Consider the following 17,842-nt stretch of genomic DNA (forward strand, 5'->3'; position numbering starts at 1 on the left):
CTGTTTTGGCCCTGCTCCTCCTTGAAGGGCAGGCGGAGGAGGGTCTAGGATGGTGTGTGTGTGTGTGTGTATCTGTGTGTATATATAAATTTTATATATATATATACACACACACACACACACACACACACACACACACACACATACTGAGCGAGCACGAGAGAGCGCAAACCTTGCTCTTTCCCATTTTATTCTGTTTCTAACTGAAGCCTTCCCAGACAGTCTGAGGATGTGGTGTGGTTACGCCCCTCTGTGGATTCCCTCAAGTATAATTAATACATTTTCTTACAGGCAGCGAGACAGAAAAATGATTGGCGGAATGATGGACAACAAGGGAGTGTGTTGGAAATGATGGAAAGAGGATTGAGAGGAACAGAGGCCAGCGAGAAAGCCAGCGAGAAGGAGTTCCTTCTCCTCCTTCCTGACTGGAGAAAAATGGTTAAAGACAGCAAAAGTACACTGTCTTGCTCTCAGTTCCTTTTTAGCCTACAAACCCACAGTGCTCCCGGCTGACTTAGCTGCCGGCTGTGGTGGCTGTGTTGGGAATTTGTATCTTTAAAAAGCAACCTTTTTGAGATATGCTCAGGATGGGTAGAGCTAGGCAGGAGTTAGCAACAAGAGAGTTGACTGAGACTGCATTCGCACTGCAAAAATTATCCAGTTTGACACCACTTGCCATGGCTCAATGCTACGCAATTGCTGTGGCACCAGAGCTTTTTGACAGAGAAGGCTAAATGTCTCATCAAACTACAGTTCCAAGAATTCCATACTATGGAGTCATGGCAGTTAAAGTGGTGTTAAACTGGATTATTTCTGCAGTGTGGATACAGCCTGGGTGGCATCAGAGAGATAGAGAAAGGAAAAGCATGTATAAAAGTGGAAAAGGGAGATGTTATCCCAAGATTTAGTCTCCATTCACCCCTCCCTATTTGATATAAAATTAATAAAGGTTAGTATGGGTGCCCTGAGAATGACCCCTCTCTGGATGCCCCAAATCCATGACAGGTTTGAATTCCTGCACATAGAAACTAGCAAGGAAGAGGTTGCAAGGAGCCCGCCTTGATGAAATCATTGGAATTTTTCAGCAGATCCTGTTATGTTTGGAGAGGGTAAAAATAAAAATAAAAATCATGGTTTAGGAATGGGACTAAGATGAATCCTGCAATATGCCAGCTAACCCCTGTTCATAATGGTTATTGAGCCTCCTCCATCCTTGACTTCTCATCGATTGGACTCAAGATCGTTGTCAGGTTAATATCACCATTAGTAAAGCCTCACCTCTATTCACCTCTCCCACCTTTTGATTCCATTGGCTCTTGTGTGTGTATTGTGTATTGCTATATTTTCATTTAATATACTGTAATTCTCATTTGAAACCTGCCTCTGGAATCCCTGGGTAATCCAGACTTGGTATAGCTGTGGTGATCCCTGGATTGCAGCTGCCCCAGTCAAACTATGTCTTTTCTTTGAGCTAAGTACCAAATTCCCCTGAAACACATTGGTTGTGGTAATCCTCCCCAGAACCCAGCATTTTGGGTAACAGAGGTGTCAACGGTGTCTCTGTAGACTGTTAGACAGAGCCTATATTTATTATTCTTTTTGCAGTGACTAGTTGTTTAGGGTGTGTTCAATTAATCAATATTTATTGATTTAACTGCTTGCATGCTCATTTTGATGGATTTTGTGATTAGGATATTGCACCCCCTCATTCTGGTTTTCCATTACATTTCTAATGAATTGATTTAAAAGTAACATTCAGGCTACCTGTAAGGGTGAACCTCTCCCAAGATGGAATGCAAAGTGAAGTAAAGAATAAAAAACATACACACACACACACACACACACACACACAGAGGAGTGATTAACAAATAGAACGAGAGAGAGAGAGAGAGAGAGAGAGAGAGAGAGAGAGAGAGAGAGAATGTGGTGTAGTAGTTTGTGTGTAGGGCTAGGACTCTGGATTCGATTTTCCTCCCAGCAGTGGAAACACACTGGGTGACCTTAGGCAAGTCACCTGTGATAGGTCCGTGTTAGGGTTGCCATAAGTTAGAAACAATTTGAAGGCACACAACAACAACAACTTATATATAACATGAGCAACACATTTTGACTTCTACCTTTTTCAGTTGCTAAAAGATGAAACCGAGATACATCTAATGTGGCTGTTAAGAACATTTTGTTTTCATCATTCAACAATTCAAATATTTGTCTGCTCCTGTGCTCTCTCTCTTTATATATATGGGAGGGGGTGAATGTGTGCACAAGTGTGTACATGAATGCTCTCTCTCTCTCTCTCTCTCTCTCTCTCTCACTCTCTATCTATCTATCTATCTATAATGTGCATTCATGGAGAGAAAGAGAGAGCAGAGAAGAGTTGTAGTCCTAATCCTATTTTCTGTTGATTCACAGCTTGTGGCAGAAGGCTATTTGGAGGTATTTTAGGAGACATTAAAGGCTTCCTTAAACTATATAAAAAAATCCTCATTCACTTTGAATTGGCAGCAATTGAACATATAATGTTCTTGTCACTTCAGGGAATTGGTGGGGTTTTCAGTGTCTGAGGGCTCACTTCGCAGCTAGTCTGGGGAGCAGGGAGGACTATGGTTTTCTCTGTTTTTTTCCAGGAAAATCCAGATGTTCAATAAGTGTGGCCAACAGATTTGCAGGAAATTCAAATAGCACAATCACCATTAAAAAAAAGTTTCTGTATTAATAACCCTATCTGCATAACTGCAGATATCTGTTTGCCTTTACTTGCACTCCTCTGCATGTGCACATCCTTGACAGGCAAGTAAAAATAAATAAATTCAGGTGTCGTGTTGCCAAAAATAATTCATGAAAAGTTACCATTTTACACTGATACAACCTCTGCTTAATCCAAATTTGTTGTGAATAGCCCCCTGTCATTATTAATAGTATAGACAAGCCTGGCCACAGTGCCAGGAGAGCATGGTCACTGGGAATCTGGAAAATCCAGGGTACCCTGGATTTTTCTCTACACATAGACAAGCCCTATGTCTGGACTCAATGGACCAAGTGAGTGACTTAGTGGTTTGTGCATTACGTATGTTGCCATGCATATATTACACAAGGATATCTGTCACGACTCTGAAGAGTCTGTTTTCAATAAAAAGACACTGGAAAGGAAAGACTAGCCACAGAATCATTTCCATGAAACACCATGGAGTCTTGTTAAGAATGAAGAAACTGCTGTTGGGTTTTACCCCAAGTTTATATCTTGCTGAGATCAAAACTGCTAGTGTCAAAAGCCCCATTCATTTGACAGGAAGAGTTCCCTATCTCTCTTCTTCCAGGACTTTTCTGTGGTGTGAAACAGCAATATCATAATCCTGTTCCCAATACAGTACGCACTTCTGTTTTTTAAAAAATTGCTGGCTTTTAGGTGAATTGCAAAGCCACTTTCCACCTTCTCAGACCAGTTTTTAAATTGTGCAACAAATAAGAATGGCAACAACAAAACAGAATAAAAATGAGAAGAAAGTGCTAAACAAAGGTCTGTACACTGAAGTAAGAAAAGCACTGAAGAAAACAAATCATCAAAACAGACAAGACAGCCTGAAGCTTGAGAAGAGTGGCAAGGGAGCATTTTGGGGGGGACTGCAACTCCCAGAACACGCTCCCGATCTGGCATTTCTGAGGCACCAAAAGGAGCCGCAAAAGGAGCGCTGTGACACCGCCTGCCGTGTGGTCGGGTGCACAATGTGATGGTGACGTCAGGGCAGTGTCAGGTTGTGTATCGTATCAATGCCACACTCCCACTCTGCCCTGTACAACTTCCAGAACGCACTCTCCTGGCACTGTGGCCTGGCTTGCTGTGAATTTAGGGAGTTTTAGTGAAAAAAGGAACTTTTTCAAACTCCAGAAGCTGTAAGGGTATCTTTTGTGGGAAGAAACTTGAGGGAGCAATAAGATTCTCCCCCGATGCAGAAACTAGCTTTCTAAAACACAACCTAAAATTCAGCATGAATTTTTGAATGATGAAGTCTGTGAAATGGAGGCTTGGGAATTCACTCATTTGGATGCCTGGCACAGATAACTGTGAGCGAACTGGACCTTGTTATGACACCGCAGAAGCAAAATAAGGTCAGACAGTCTCATCATGTCAGGGAGCCCAGCTGTTGCAACAGAGAACCATAACCAGGGCAGGGAATTAATCTCCCAGCCTCCCTGGGACGTAGGCTTAGTGGGCTATGAATAATGTCAGTCTCATGCTGAAGGGTGTGCCATGCAGAGAGAGAAAGCGAGAGGAGGCTTTTGGATCCTGCCTCAGAATGTCACTGCAGCGGAGTGAGTCAGCATGACATAGGCAGAGAAGTTGGGAGTGCCCCACTGCTTGTCTCAGCAGCTTTCCCTTTCCACAAAGGCATGCCACTTCAGCTTGGGAAAGGGAGGAGGGACTGAGTCCAGGGAGAAACCTAGTAGAGAATTTATTACTGGATTTGTGCCTGATTATTTCCAATCCATTCCCACTGTCAGAGAACATCCAAAGCAGCACACACACACATGAACTGATTGATTTCAAATGGTATACAAATGTAAAGCCTGTGTGTGTGTGTGTGTGTGTCCCCGGCTGTCTGTGTTACCCAAAATGCAAGGGTCCTGGGAGGGCACCCACAATTAATATTCAAATAGAGGAATTTTATTAGCTCAAATGAAAGCAGCCAAGAGGGCTTGGGCGACTCAAAATAGGGATCGACCCTGTATGTACCGGTTCTGAGAAATAGAATTCCAGAGTGCAAGTTCCAAAATAGTTTTATTTATGAATCAGAGAAAAATCACCATTTGTGAAAACACACACTCTCTTACACGCACATCCAAGAACTAATAATATAGAAAATGGTAGCAGATAGTAATGTAAGGATTGCAGAGGGTGATACTGTACCGATTCCAGAGGAGGGGCTCCAGTCATGGGACACTGTGAGGTGAAATGGCTCAACAACTGCCTGTGAACTGTGGAGTGGCCAGCTATGCTGAGGAATCAAGTGAGATCTGTTTGAACTCAAATGAGACAATAAGGACATGAGACAAAGTTGTTGGTGCATAGGCAGAGTCATTTATAGGGAAAACATATCCCAGGGCAGATTTTGGGATTAACATAAAGTTTCCAGGGGAGAAGAATGGGAAGGGAACTTGTGGATGGCCAGACAATCAATGCAAATGTTTCTGGACAATGGGAATCAATTCCAGAAGAAAGTATTCTTGGATTTTGTTCACTTGTAAACACAAGGTCTATCACCCATCATATTTCCTATAGTGAAGGGATTATGCAGATTCCGATCTTGATCAATGTATTCTCGGCTATGCACTCCTGAGCTTCTCCGTGCTGAGTGCTTATATGGTCCTGGATGTCCTTATTGTTAGTGCAGGCTAATTCCCTGCAGTGTGGGTGCCCTCTCAGCTACATGCCTCAAATATTCTGATATCAAACATTTTGATATCAAGTTAATATTGGAAATGAGAGGCCTGGGGGGAAGCTAGACCTTGGAGTAACACACACAACTCCAAGAGCTCCAAGAGGCTACAGTTCCAAGAATGCCCCAGCCAGCAAAGCTGTGTTACTTTTGGACTACATCTTTCAGAATCCCCCAGCCACCCATGATCCTTTTTCAGATTGCAGCTCTAAGAAGGCCCCAGCCAATCGACCTATGTTACTTTTTTGGATTACAGCTTCCAAAAAAACCCCTACTAGACTTACCGGCTGGGGCATTCTGGGAACCCAGGCTCACATGTTTTAGTGCAAGCTGCAAATTTGGCATTCTCCCTTTCCTGTACTGCTCACTTTTCTGCCTTTGGGAAGCTCTGTCTTCAGTGCCTACATTCACATTGTCCATTGTCACAGAAAGAGGAAAAAGTCATGCATAGCCTCCAATTTAAAAAGAGGTTGAAAAAATGGGATGGCAGAGTGTTAATCAGGACAGTCCCTGGACAGTACATTTTAAGTGTACCTGTTTTTTCTTTCCTCCTCCTGTCTTCCCCATTTGTCCCAGGCTTATTTCAGTTGCTACAAACCGTGTTCAAAGTGCAAGGCTCTGCTCATTAATAACTTTGTGTCATCATGACCACACTCTGACTTTACTTGACCACAAGTGTCCCAATGGAATCATAGTGCTATAATTCTGTAGCATGAAAAGGCCCATGTACTCGAAGAGTGGATTGCAGTGGCTTGCACAGCAGTCATTCATTCGTATTATCAATAACCGTGTCATTCAGTTGCGTAATTCCTCAGTCAGGACTAAATTGTTGAAAATAGAGGCTTTAAGATAAACTTGAACTTGTGGCCTTTACAATATTAAGACAATAATATTTCAGTTTCCGGAGCAATTTAATGTCCATAGAGAAGTAATGGGAGGAGGGAGAGGAGTTCCCTTATACTGAAACTTCCTTCTCTTCTTTGTCTGGAATTAAGTCATTGTATTCATCTTAGGGCTGCCAAGGTTTAAAGCATCTTCTCTCTTCAAACTATGCATTTCACAAGACTTTGATGTACAGGTAGTAGCAGCTAATGATGAAAACTGTTCCTGCATGATCCAAAAAAGCTTTCCCTGCTAATTCCTTCATGCTGCATTGCTGTTAAAAGCACAGGAGCAGGCAGTCCTTAATGCTGCTAAGCTGACGTTTATTGAACCCTTCCATCATTTCTGATAAAAGCAAAAGAAAAAAAATGAAGCGGCTGTTAACAGTATCCATGGAAACATGAATGGCTATAAAACATTTTTCTTCTTAAAATAAAATAAAAAAGCTAGTAAAATTCCACTAACAGTTTCGTATCTGAGGCAAAATATGGTGAATTTCCTACCTCTGCTACACACTTTAATCCATTTATTTCTTCCAGTTTAGAGCCTGGAACATTAAATTTGAAAATTAATTCAACAATGCAAAATGTTAAGAAGACATTCACCACCACTAATACTAATGGTTGAAATTGTTTAATTGGTTTCATTTCCCTTTAATTAACTTGTTAATGAATTAGCTGTTGCTACTTGTTAATTGAAAGGTTAGTTTCCAAATTTACGGAGAATTGCATGGAGATAGTCACCCTGTTATTGGTATTTTAATGTTGGTATTAAAATGTTATTTGCATTTTAATGTTGCCTTCTTCCACACTGTCAATTTTCCTAAGTGGACTACAAAGATTACATATAATGTAACTCTTGCCAGGGCTTTGTAGTAGTGCAGCACATCTGGAAACTATCAGTTCCAGCATATGGGATCCCATTGTACAATTTGTTCAGTTCAGTTTTGTCACTTACTTTTCTCTCCTGTATTTTCTATGCTCTCAAACCTTTGCCAACATGTATGCTGCTCACTTGCCCTTCAAACACCTTGTTAAATTTTAACAAGGAATGATTTTAAAGGGTAGTAAGAAATGATTTCAGCTAGAGAACTCTGATCCATAGCAAGTACAGCAATAAATAGCTGGGTACATAAAATAGTGAATCAAGGGAAGAGAATTCTTCATTAGAAATATTTTGAGTGCCTCTGAGAATAATAATAATAATAATAATAATAATACAGTAATAATATATTTATACCCCACCTCTCCAATGAGATTGAGGCAGCTTACAACAGTATTAAAAAGCATTAAAATACAATATAATACAATACCCCATAAACCCCCCCCCACCATAACCAATAAATCAAAACAAAAAACACGCATAGCCTTCCATTTAAAAAGCATACGTATATGCAGAACATTTTTATGAACAACTGAATCATTGCACTTTCACTGCCTCCTCACCACCTATCAAGAAGTCTGATCCTTCTTTATCCACCGCCATGCTACCTGAGCCATAGATTTCCCATTTGGCTTCTGTGATTAATAGTGCCTGATAAATCTATCCTTTTAAAGATTCTATAAACCAATAATGAACTTAGGGGCTGAACAGACCGCCCTTAAGGGGTGGCCTGTAACTGCTCCTTTCAGCGTCAGATCGGGGCCATGGCAACAACATGCTGCAGCCCCAATGTGGCCTTTCTGTGGCGCAAAAAGGAGCCGCAAAAAGTGGCTCCTTCTCCTCATTGATTTCTCACTTCAGGAAACCCCAAATCTGATTGGGGGCAAAGTTCTCATTGGCGGCACCCTGATAAAACCCGGGTGCTTTTTTAAAAAAAAGAAACGGGGAAAAACTCAATATCAGATAACCCGTGCTTAGTAGGATTTGACACAGGCCCATTCCAACCCGGGTTGGAAAAACCTGATTCAAGTATGAATGACTCACGTTTAAACCGGTTTGCAAACCGATTCAAGTGTCAATTACCCTCTTTTAAACTGATGTGCAACCTGAGTTAAAACGTAGTTTGAATGACGCCTATGTAATGACTGTGGACCTACTGGGAGTCCTCATGGATATGAGTGATGGCATGGAAAATACTAATGCTTGGACAGTGCAAAAAGTTTTTTGCATCTTGCTTTTCAAAATGCGGACACAGCACACAGTAAGCATTTGAGCAAAATACAAATGAAGACTTAACATTTAAGATCTCAAGAGATTTATTCAATTCTCCACATAGTTTGTCAGTTTCTCTGTGTTCAGCAAAGTGGTTTCACTAACACTTGAAGATGGTTTAACTCTCATAATTTGCTGTGGTGACTGGGGCTGATAGGAGTTGTAGTTCAACATCTTCAGGAAGTTCAACTTGGGGAAGTTTGAAAAAAACTATAATATTGTGATGAAAAAATATGTGAAAATGACTATTCTGACCAGATACATGGATAGACTTGGCTAGAATACTCTATGCCTGTTTTACAAGAAAGTGAAATATAACATCTCCTGATGTGAGGGCAGAAGGATTCTTGGTTCTCTGTACAATATGAAAGTTATGATTAACAGCCCATCAGGACAGCCAAACTCAGTGTCAGTGCCACATAGTCAATTATTTTCTGCTGCCATTGCACTAATTTAATATGGCAGAAAAAAAGTAAGTTTGCACGCAGGTTAACTGGATGCTAAAAATTACACTCAGCAATAACACATAAATAAAAAATGAAATAAAAATGCCTGCTGGTCCAGAAGGAATAGCTGACTCCACAAATGGGAAAATCTAGCTCTTCATTCCTGTTGTCTCTCAATCCAAGCATAATGTAATGACAGCAGACCCATGCCTTCAGTGTGGGGCTTCACTGCCAGATCTAAAACAGGGGAGAAGAGGAATCTTAAACTAGATCCCATATTTCAGAGTTGGGAAATTTTGCTTTTTTGGACCACAACTCCCAGAGTTCCCCAGCCAGCTATAACAACTAAGAAAATTGTTGATGGGGGGGGGGGGTTAGTTAGTATCCGTCTTTGGAAATTAAAGTTTCACCCACATCCTCATCTTGCTTTGGATGCAATGAGGAAGCCCATCATTTGAAAGCAAAGGCTGAATGCTACTTGAACCAAAAATAGTAATTCCTCCACTGCCAATTTTAAGTATGTTCTTCCTCCTTCAAATATTACAATTTGGTGCCAACCAGATTTGTCTAAACATAATTTTATAACCAAGGCTTAAAAAACTGTCCTGCCAAGTGTGAAGAGTAGGTACTGTAAATGGGATTGACACTGGCTGGGTTTTTTTTTTAAATACTTGCTCACAATTTATTTTGGCAAGCTGACTCTTTTCACTTTAAAAAAAGAGTCCTTTTTCTTAGTGGATAGTTTTTATGCAATTATTTACATATAACATGCTTCCATTTTGCAATCAGAAGTCTTGCTCCCCTTCTATTCCAATACAGGCATACCCTCCAACTGCCCTGTATCAGCTGGGACAGTCTCAGTTCATCTTCTATCATTCTACATTCCAGCTGCTTTTAAAATGTCCCAGTTTCTCCCTCTTTCTCCTATATTCCTCCTTTGTCCTCAGCTTACTTAAATTGTTCCAGACCAAGTTCAAAGTTCAAAAGTAGTTTACACTCAGTTAACTCAGCCGGAGGGAGAGGCGAGGAAGAAGGGGGCTATTGCCCTTCTCTGTAAGCTTAGGTGAAAACAAACTGCTGCAGCCTCTCCTAGCTTGTGTTAATAACATTTGCCATCTTGACTACACTGTGATGTTGCTTGGCCACATGTGTCCTGGTTTTCAATTGTGAAATGCTGAAAATATGTATACATGGCAAGTCTACAAACATTCTTACTTTCGTGTAAACATTTAAAGGTTGAGAGCAGAGCCAATCAACACAATCTCACTTCTGCAAGTGTAGCACAGATATGTGAAGCATATGTGAAGAGAAAGCATCAAAAATAGGCAACAAAAGACAAGCTGAATGTCTAGGGATGGAAAGAATATTTGAAAATATTTGAGAAATGGTTGAAAAACCTGTTTTTTGAGTGTTGATAAACCCTGATGAGAAGAACCTGTTTTTCAAGTGTTGATAAACCCTGATGAGAAGAATCCTGGAGTCGCTGACGAGAGTCTTTGCAGTTCAGGATTAATTAATTTTGCACTTAGTTCTTTTGCACAGAAGCATTTTCTACTATGAAACAGCATTTTCTGTATGGAAAATAAGATTTTAACACAGAAATATTAATTATTACACAGAAAATCCTTTCTGTGCAGAAAAAAAGAGTTATAACTGAGTACAGTCGGCCCTTCTTATACACGGATTTTTTATACACGGATTCAAGCATCCACAGTTTGAAAATGTTCGAAAAAAGTATAAATTTACCTCGATTTTCCATTTTTTATAAGGGACACCATTTTGCTATGTCCTTATATTTAATGGGACTTGAGCATACACGGATTTTGTTATACACGGGGGATCTTGGAACCAAACCCCAGAGTATAACAAGGGTCCACTGTATTTGTTCTTAATAAAATTTGGACATGGTTGATTTGGACTAAATTTGGATTTTATTGTATTCCATGTATTTTTTACTGTTGTAACCCGCCTGGATTCCTCATGATTGGGCTGGCAATCAATCAATCAATCAATCAATACTATTATTATTATTATTTGTACAGAAAACAGCATTTTCTGTGCAAGAATTGATATTTCTGTGTTGAAGTGTTATTTTCCACACCACACCAAAAATGCTCGCTTCTGCACAAACCATGTGTGAATTTAGTGCAGAACAAACCTTCAAATTACATGTTTTTTTCTTCATAGAACACAACATTTTCTCTGCCAGAATTAATATTTCTGCATGGAAAATAATAAAATAATATCCATGCAGAAAATGCTGTTTCCTGCACAAAAAATACTGTTTTTTGTGCAAAACAATCATGTGTGTGAATTCTGTACAGTCCCGAATTGTGCATAGCCTTTGAAAACTTTTTTGAAGACTTTCTTTTACCAGAAAGAACATTGCTGAAATGTCTTGTTGCTACCTTTGAGAAGAAACGTAGTGGAAAAATTACATCCCTATGGATCTCACACAGCGTTATCAGAACCTGGGGAGTTTATGCAGTCTTTCCTTGAATGGAAAGGCAGTGTACATTGCTCTCCAGTTCAAATCTCCCTTGAACCAGAAAACTCATGGAATGACTTTAGATTAGTCCCTCCTTCTTAGCCTGACATACCTCACCGGGTTGTTCTTTTGAGGATGAATCTGAGAAGAAGAGAGCTATGGACACTCCTTTCAAACATGTACTAATGCATCTCTATTACAAACCACAAGTGAAATCTGCATTTCCACCTCATATAATGATACTCTCTCACAAATGACTGCTGGTTCACATCTGCACATAATTACCCTGAGAGCTGGACTTGAAGGAGACAGAAATTCTGTGTTTCCCATAGAAATCAGCACACACTTAACCCCCAGCATTCATGAATGGATGTCATCCTGGGTCACAGGATGCCGCATGTACAATTTTAAGGGATTTCCCTTTTACATTTGGGGGGGGAGGGGGGGACTGCAGTCCCTTTAAGTTGTACATGCTGCATTTTGTAAATCAGACTGCTGCAAAGTGGGTGAATGCCAGAGTCTCAGAAGTTGGCAACACACAGAGCTCTGCAAGGAAACTGGGCTGCACTCACTCCCTTTCATTTTTCTCCATCTCTCCCTCTATCCCTGCCTCTTCTCCTTCCCTTTCTTCCTTTCTGCTCTAAGCCAAAGACAGAACAGCCAACACTAGAAGACCCATTAGGACAGGGTTGGGCAACTGTGGAAAGCTAGGGATCCCCCAGGAGACCATGGAGGGTCACACTTCCCCATTGCACCCATTTCCACAAAAAAATGTTGTTTAGCCCAAAATGCTCTAGGGAGCATGGGGCATTTTCATCGTGTTTTTGGGACGGGTGACCAGGTGTCCTCCTTTTCCAGGACACGCCCTCCATTTCAACCTTCTGCCCAGGAGGAATTCCAAAATGTCCTCTTTTTGAGCACGACCAAGAAGCATACATTTATATTTCTATTAACATTTCCAAATTTTAGTTTGTCATGTTCTATCTACATTTTCATTAAAATGCCCTACATTTTATGGCACCCTGTCCTCCTTTGCAGTTATGACATTTGGTCATCTTGCTTTTGGGCCTTCCTGAGGCCTTTTTTTAAACAACAAAAAGTGAGCAGAAGTCACTTGCTTTTCATAGCCTGTTTCAAATAATGCTTCTCTAAGGCCTATATCGGTCTAGGGGAGGGAGGCAAAATATCAAGGAATGCCTCCTCCTAGAGAACATTTGGGGCAAAAACAAATTTGGGAAAAATAAGATTTTTAAAAATATACCTAGAGGGATCCAGGGGACCTCCAAATGTGGTGGAAATACCCTCCACACCCCCAGAGGGCATTTTGGAGTGAATTTTTGGGGTCAATATTTGGTAGATCTCAGGGCTCCTGATGGTAAAAGACCTAACAACTCTATGCATGTCCTCCTTTTTGCAGTCAGCAGGCCTGCATTCATGTAACTGAAATACAACAATAAAGCACTGAAAGGCATTAAAATCAATACTTTCTTATATTCAGAGAGATGGGTGAAAGTTTTTTTGGGGAAGGCAATTTGGCAAAAAAAAAATTTCCACATCAAACTAGTGAAAGCCCTTTAAAATAAATGTTCTCTGCTTGTTGTAAGGACTTCTTCTGCTGTGACCCTGAAATTTAATGACACAATTTACTGATTAAGTAATGGCTGTTGTTGTTACCCACCTGTCCCTAATGATTGAGGCGAGGAATGACAACAAATAAATAGTGCACATCATCCATTAAAACACATTAACAACAGTTTAAAAGGACAAATAAGACATGTACATTCTAAAACAATCCACATTTAAAATTCATAATTTAAAATTCATAATTTAAAAATCATCTGGATAATAAATCATAAGAGAATGACGTTTTCTTTCAGACAGACCCACAAAGTTCTCACACTATCATTTGATTTAATTTACATCAGATACGTAGCATTCTTTTATGTGAAGAGCTAACACACCGTATATACTCGACTATAAGTCGACCTCATGTATAACTCAAGAACAGGTTTTGGGGCCAAACGTATCGATTTTGATCTGACCTATGGATAAGTAAAATTTAGAGGCACCAAAAAAGGATATACAGGGTAAAGCTAAGAAAAACGGTGCCAAAGAACTTACAAAATTCTGGCAGGCATAACTGTTTGTGGTTTTCTAACCCAGGCATTCAAAAAGGCCAAAAGTAGAGTCATGGTGGACAGTGGAAATGGTTGGTGCTTCTTTTAGGTGCTCCTGGGATGGACTAAGATCTTGCCTTTCATCACTGTATTCTGAGAAAGAGAATACAGTAGTTCCTTTTTTAGACACATGGATAAGTCAACCCAGTTTTTTGGGGTCAATTTCTAGACTTATACATGAGTATATACAGTAATCCTCCAGTATCCTTTACTGTGTGGCTTTCTTTCTTTCTTTCTTTCTTTCTTATCCTATTTTTCTACAATATGGGACCTAAAGTGGCTTACAAGTTAAAAAAATTAAAAGGATATGTTAAAGCAGGGGTGGACAAAGAGCACCCCAGGGCTTTTTAAAAAATCCTCAGGGCTGCCCAAGGGCAATTTTTGTTGTTGTGGTGTGTCTCAAAGTCATTTCCGATTTATGGTGACCCTAAGGTGACCCTATCATGGAGTTTTCCTAGCACGTTTCATCAGAAGGGGTTGCCATTGCCATCCTCTGATGCTGAGAGAGTACAACTTGTCCAAAAGCACTCAGTGGGTTTATATGGCTGAGTTGGAATTTAAATCCAAGTCACAGTCCAACACTCAACTCACCACACCATGCTGTTCCCAAATACTTTTTAGGGGCTGTGGGGGCACATTTTAGGGCCAGGAAAGGCCTTATTTAAAAGTAGAAACACTTCTTGATTTGGAAAAAGGCCTCTCCTGGAAGGCATTTTGGGCAAAACACACACACATACGCACGCGCACGCACATATATATATATATATTGCAGTGAGGAATGTGAGGGGAGATGTACCCCACTGCCTACTAGGGGAGTAATGTAGCCCCCTAAATTCCCACTGTTGCCCAGCCTTCTGTTAAAACAACATTTCACACTCTGGGATATGTGTTATCCATCTTCATGTGTTTGCTCAGTAATGGATGGCTCAAGTATGCCATTTTATTCATGACTATTCAGAGTAACTTTCCAAACACTGTAGCCATATGTGGGGAGGAAGTGTGGTTCCAAAAAAGAGTGTGTTGGCTCTTTTAAAAAAAAGGCTCTCTGCAAACAGAAATATAGCACTCCAGGGTCAAAGGGTCGTCTAACCCAATATTTCTTTATTTGATTTATTGTATATCCTGCCTGTCTCCTGGAACAGGTCACAATAAAATTAAAATAAATACAGATAAAAATATGCACAGTTAAAACAAAACATTATTAAACAAACTTTTGTATTAAAACATGATCGAATTTTAAGACATACTGTATCCTCAAAAAACAAAACAACAACACAGCCTTAATCCATTAATAAAAGCCTTTTCTGCAGCTGCCTGGGGAGTGCCAAAAGCTTGCTGGAATAGAAAGTTCTTTGCCTGCTCAAACCCTTGCTTTTTGCTGTGCTGGTTTTTTGCTTGGGATTTAATTGTGCAGGAAAGTGTATAACAATAAATCTAATACTTGCTTTCAAAAGTACTGCGTGCTCCCAGATCAAACTGAGTTAGAATAAATCAAAATTTTGTATCCTTTGTTCCTTAACCTTTCCCTTTCTTAGTTTATCCTGGGCTTTGGAAGACACCCCATTTGTGAAGATTGCAAAATCAATACAAACTTCTTCTCTTCAAAAAGATCATTTGTCCAAAAAGGCTCCTTTATGCTGACATCAGGACACTATCTAATATTTCGAAGAGTTTTTGCATGCTTTGATTGATTTGATGACTGTTGTTTTAACATTATTTAACTACCTACAGATTGTTGTTATTCTATCCCTTCAGGTCTTTTCCATCTTATGATAGGTGAATCTATCATAGGTTTTGCTTGACAAGATTTGTTCAGAGGAGGTTTAGCATTGTCATCCTTCCCGCTAAGTACTTGCACCCCATCTGCCCGTCCCTGATTATTTTAATTGTATTGTTTTTAACATTTAAATCTGTTTAATTGATGTTTTAGGGAAGGGAGGGAATGATTGGGATATGGGATATGTATGTTCTTGTTTTAATTGTAAGCCGCCTGTCCCCAATAGAGAGGCAGGGTAAAAATAAATCTATTGTTATTATTATTATTATTATTATTATTATTTATCCTCTGAGGCTGGGAGAGTATAATTTCCCCATGATCACCCAGTGGGTTTCCATGGCTGCATGAGGATTCGAACCCTCATCTCTAGAATCATAGTCCAATGTTCAAACCAAGGTCAAAGCAATGTCATTTTTTTAACTAATAGAAATGAAAATGTTTCCCTCGTTATTTTTTGTATCAGTTGGTAAATACATCAACATCAATAAGGAATTGCACTATTATTTTGTTATTAGTATTGTGACAGAACCTGTTCTTATACTGTTACAACAAATCCGTGGAGAGCTGACAAGGTTCAGAAAGAGAAGACGGTGGTTTGGAAATGGGCCCAGCGACATTGGGACATGTAAGGGCAAGGAACATCAGAGCATGTTGAAAATGGCAAAAGTTATTAATAACAAATAACAAACAAGCAAGGAGCGGCAGCAGCTTGCTTATGCCTGAGCCAAATGGCAAAGGCAAGATTGCACCTTCTCCTTTCCTCTTCCCTGTTAACTGAGTACATGCTACTTTTGCACTTTGTATTCAGTCTACAACAATTGGAGTAAGTAAAGAAGAAAGGGGGAAAGTGGGAAGAGGAGGAGGAAACTGGGACATTATAATAGCAGCTGTAAAAGTGAGACAGTAGAGGATTAATCGGAAGTATCCCTGCCAGATTTGGACATTTGGAGGATGTATTCTTGGTAGTATCATCATTTGTTTATTGTTTTAACATCCATTGTAAAATTGGTGATTTTCAAATAAAATAATAATGAAAAACAAAATTCTGTCAGTTATCAATCAGTATGACCCCCTATCAACAAATAGGTACTAATTACATAGTGGGAGCAGAATATAATTTTAATGTAATTCTTAACAAAATATATATTTCATGTCCAGGTATGCACAATTTTGAATAAAGCTTGCAAACCTGTGCCATTAACTGTGCATTTCCAAGTCAAGATTTTCAACTGACCCATCCTTGCTGGGGGACCTGGAAAATATTTTTACTGGGGCCTTAACCTACTCTCAGGGGTTCTGAATGTGTGGAAACCAGAATGAATCTGGTTGTGGATCAAGAGACTGCAGCGTGGCACAAATATCCCATTTTACAGAGAACAGTCCTTTGTTTGCAGAACTGACCAGTCTGGGTTTGATTTGATTTGAAAAGAGAGTGAGTAAAGGCCTTGGAGTTGCCCTTATACCGTTAGCAGCAAAGATCAAGAATTGTAAGAAGGGATTGAAAGTAAGGGCCTTGGAGTTGCCCTTATATAGCCACTGGACACCAAACTCAGCAGCAGGCACCCCAATTATTTGCTCACAGATTTCCCTATTCAGGTGAAATATGCCATATGTCTATGTAAAATTTTAATTAAGCAACTATTTCTGCATTTGTATACATAGCAGCAGGGTGGGGAAGATAATAAGATTCTCCCAGACCCGTTCCTAGCAAATCTTGGTTCTGTTGCACTTGCCTTGGGCAAATACTTTCATTACTCTGTTCTTTCACAGTCTGGTCTGTACAGATTTATAGTCTCCTGCTTTTTTGTGATTATAGGTTTTTTTGGCTGGCTAAGTTAGAACCAAAGAGACAGTTCAATTCTCCAAGTTTTTATAAATTGCCTACTGTTACTTATTGTTTATTACCTCTATTGTTATTATGTGCCTTCAGGTAAATGCCATCTTATCACCTTGTAACAGAATTTTCTTAGTGAGATTTATTCAGGAAAGGTTTGCCACTGTCTTCCTCTGAGGCTGAGAGAACGAAAGCTCATCCAGTGGATTTTCATGGCCAACCAGGGATTTCATTCTCCAGATTTCTAGTTCAAGACTCTGATCACTACACCGCACTGCTTATACTACCCCCGATCATTCACAAATGCAAACATTTATCTTTTTTTTAAAGGTTGTGATCCTAAATACACGGTGGAAGTTGCATTCAGTTCAGCAGGACTTCTATCACTCACCACCCCGTTTGTTCTGGGAGCAATCGAGTCCTCTTTCTGGTTCTAGACCATCTGCATTGGAGTCAAGATACGTTCAGGTGCAGTATCACCGTTAGTGAATCCTTACTCTATTTCAACTTAACGCCTTGATTTCTCTAGTCCTTTTGTGTGTGCATAGTTGTGTGCTTATGTGTGTGTGTTAATTTCCTTTTTAATAAAACTCACTACTATTGGAAATCTGCCTGTGGAGTTCTTTATACCTCTGGACTTGGTATACATACG

This window comes from Sceloporus undulatus, chromosome 1 (genome assembly GCF_019175285.1).
Source record: "Sceloporus undulatus isolate JIND9_A2432 ecotype Alabama chromosome 1, SceUnd_v1.1, whole genome shotgun sequence".
Lineage (NCBI taxonomy): Eukaryota > Metazoa > Chordata > Lepidosauria > Squamata > Phrynosomatidae > Sceloporus > Sceloporus undulatus.